Source organism: Cibotium barometz, chromosome 10 (genome assembly GCF_041138505.1).
Source record: "Cibotium barometz isolate CiBa-2024 chromosome 10, ASM4113850v1, whole genome shotgun sequence".
Classification (NCBI taxonomy): Eukaryota; Viridiplantae; Streptophyta; class Polypodiopsida; order Cyatheales; family Cibotiaceae; genus Cibotium; species Cibotium barometz.
The window spans coordinates 44,447,798-44,451,880 of NC_141055.1; positions in this window are offsets into that span (position 1 = coordinate 44,447,798).

A 4,083-nucleotide genomic window follows, 5' to 3' on the forward strand; every position below is an offset into this window, starting at 1 on the left:
TACTGGCATGGTATAGCTCACAGATGATAATACAAAAGAATGAGGGTCTATTTATAGGTGAGAGAGGTCACTAACTGAGTCCAACTAAGTTCTAGAATTTTTCAACTTCAGTTTGGCTGAATTTGGACAAGATTTGGACCAGTTTAGCTCTCATTTTGATCTAGTGTGATCCAGGAGAGAGGAGAGATAAAAATATCACAATTTTTTTGAATTAAAAAACCTTCCCACACATGAAGGAGGCGCCTACCTCAAAGGTCTCCCCCTCCTTACCAAGGTGTCAAAAATTCATCATTTCTCCAAAATATCTCATTTTTTTAGTAATATCTCTTAATTGTTAACTAATAAACCTTGTACTCAATCAACTCTTCATCTTATGTGAGAATTTACTCATTTTTGGGTATTTTCTTTTATTCTTTGGATTTATCTCATCCCAACACTTGGATTAATCCTATTGGCCCATAGGAACCTTAATTGGACCATAATCCAAAAATTTTTAAAAATCTAGACCCTTAGGCTAAGGTCCTTTATATCATTTTTAATTGATTCCTAATGTAGATTGGAAAGTTCATTTTGAACTTCTGTTTCAAGGGAAACGATTTTAGACACTAGGAGGATTTTTATATCCAAAGATATCTCAATTTTGGATTACCTCTCTCTAGAAATTTTCTCTCTCTAAGCCAAAACAGGGTAAAACAAGATCTTTCTCCTATTTCAGAGAGGGAAATAATTACAATAACAGAAGGGGAGGTTCTTACACCTTTACACCTTGAAAGCTGGAGGGAGGAATCTTATAGCCCCCATCAAAACTTCACATGTATGTCTTAATGTTTATACCATTATCCTTACAATCATCTTAAGGATCATGGTGTCCCTTGCTTTCAAAGGGAATGTTAGCTTTGGATCCACTCTATTCATGAATAACATGAGCTATGCCCTTATTATTCCTTGACATTCTACACACTTTTTGCTAATTTAGAAAGGTGGCTAGGAAATCGAGATACTCAGTAGGTAAATGTGTTACCTTGAGGAGGCAAGCTTAAGAGTAATTTTAAGAATTGATGATTCCTTGCATTAGGTGTTTAATCTAAAGAGTGATTGTTAAATTGTCCTTAAAACAATTTACTTGTCTAAAATTTTTTTATCTTTTTCTACACCACGAAATAGTAGCCACATGTGCACTAATGGATGTTATAAGTTACATCACTAAGTTATGTCATTAAATGTAGGCTTGTTATTGTGGACTCTCACTAAGTTATGTCATTAAATGTAGGCTTGTTATTGTGGACTCCCACTAAGTTAAGTCATTAAATGTAGGCTTGCTATTGTGGTAAAAAATAATAACCAAAGCCACTTGTACTAATGGTTACTAAAAGTCACATCACTTCATGTCATTATGTGTAGTCTTGGTATTGTGGCCCTCATATAGCGCAATCGTTTTCTCACCTATAAAGAATGATGTGCACTTTCACATGTTTTTAACAAAAAACCTCTTTATACCTAAAATTTTGGGTTTCTTATCCCATAAGGTTCACCTTCTCTTGACTACTTTAACTCATATTATTTTACACAACTAAGATGCATTGTTCAAAATTTACAATTCTTAAAATCCTTGAGATCCTATTAAGTAACACATTCTTCATCATTTATTTATTACGTTGCTATTAACAGTAAGTAAATATATGTTTTGTACCAAAATGTTTTGTACAAAGGAAACATTTTTATACATAAGATATGAGTTTCAAAACATACCTTTTATTTCGTTGTTTCTCATAATCCAAAAAGAATTAGCATGTGTACACTTTGCTAAGAAATTTTTACCTAATTTTTAAAGGATTAGCATGTGTAGGGTTTATTCCATTTGGAAAAATATAATTAGGTAATTATTTTAGGCTAGCCATGAGATTGTATGTAGAAGTAACATGTGCCACGTGCATTGTTACTTCTAATCTATAAGCATATGAGGATAATCTTGTAGCGTAAGTAGTATATGTGCATGAGAAATGTTTTGCATTAGTTGCTTATATTTATAAGTATAAAGGGATAATTTTTGCTATCATTGGATATGAAAATAGTTTTACTGCATTATTGATGAAAAACCATTGCTTGTTGAAGGACCAAATACTTCGAGCTAAAGATACATGTCAATAAATCAAGAAGTGCCCCAAATTGTTTTTTTTTTGGTTTAGTTTTGGCTCTCTTGATTTTTATTTTCTTTCAAAGGATATAATATCATCTTACTTTCCCATGTCCTTCTAAACTAAGATGCCTATAGATTGTCTTTGCAATTGGAAGGCAGTTCTTGAATGTGTACAAACACTTCATGTTCAACATATACATAAGATATTATTTTTATACATTTCTTATTCGTATAAAACTTTGCATGTGTACAAACACGTCATGTTTAACATATACACAAGATATTACTTTTATTCATGTGTTCACAAGAACCTAGCTTAGAACAACAATGGCCATCCATGGTTGGGATAAGAACCAATTTCAACTCCAAAATAGAGAAAGAGCCATAAAAATTGACCCATAGACTTGGATCACTACACTAATATTGGTAAGATATTTCGATGTTGCATTAGACACCTTGGAAAGAAACAAGGGGTGTCACTAAATTGGGTTACACAATCGGGTCAATAAGTAGTATTTGCTAGGATATTTTGATGCTGCACACTTGGGTCACAAAATTAATATTGGTAAGATACTTTGATGGTGCATCAGACATGTTGGAAGAAACAAGGGGGGCTCTTGTAGCAATGATGTGTAAATATGCAATGATGATCACATAAATTGGATGCATGAACTTGTGATGATGATTGATGATCCAGGCATCTATAACCATGGAGTAATAGGTTTAACGACCATTGGATCCACCAAATAGACCCAAGGGGAGATTGTGTAGAGGAAGCCATAAATAGAAGTGATAATTGATAGCAGTAACCTAAATCTAACCATGTTGGAGGTACATTAATATGCCAATTCTCCCCTAGCCCCTTTCATTTGAGCCCACATAGAGGATACATTTCATTAAAGATCTAACCATTTTGTCTATGTATAAATTAAGTTTAACCTCCAAACCACATCAACCAACCCCAACCCATTAGCAGGACTAATGGATGAAGTCCCTAACTTTGGAAGTATTTCCACGGATCCTCCCTTAAAATCATATAGGAATCTAATAGCTCCCCAACATAAGCTAGAGATCAAAGACGTCCCCAAAGATGTAAGGAATCCAATTAGTCCAGTCTTAAAGAAGCTAGTATAGGACTAGATATGACTGACTATTTCAGAGAAGTCATCCCTCAAACCAGAATAGTAAAGAGGAAACCAATTAGTTGAGGTCTTAAAGAAGCTAGTCTAACAGTAGATATGACCGACTATTTCAAAGAAATCATCCCTCAAAGGCCAAAACAGTTAAGAGGGATCCAATTAGTTAAGGTCTTAAAGAAGCTAGTATAGGAGTAGATATGACCAACTCTTTAAAAAAGAGGGCATCCTCAAAGGCCAAAACAATAAAGAGGTGCTAAAGTACAAACTTCCCAATGTTGGGTGCCTAGAGCAAGGGTTGCATAACGAGAGAAAGAGAAAGAAAAGTCACCAATATTGAGAAGAAATAAGTGCCAATCCTTGAAGCCAAGAACATGATTGCATTGTTGATACAAGTAATGGTCCCCTAGGTCATTCTAAGTGATTATAAATGTTAGGCAACCGCTCCAAGCCAAACCAAGACAATAATCCTTGTACCTCAAACTATAAAGGCACAATACTTTAAAAAAATAGAGAATGTGGAGAAGTTGCTTGACATGAAGTCCAAGCTTTAGACATAGCTTCAACACTTGCACAAGTAACAAATTCCAAGGAAGCTCAGAGAATCAATAAAGTGAATTGGACTTCTAGCCACTCATGTGAAGGTTTAATATAATTATGATAATCAATTATAGCAAGCATCACAACAATCAATTCCAAAAAGCATGACAATTGGTGTCCACCTAGGCACATAAAAAGTGGTTTGCAAGAAAGGTTAGCACTCAATATGGATGGAGTGCACACATCCTAGCATTCATTGCATTGAATGCA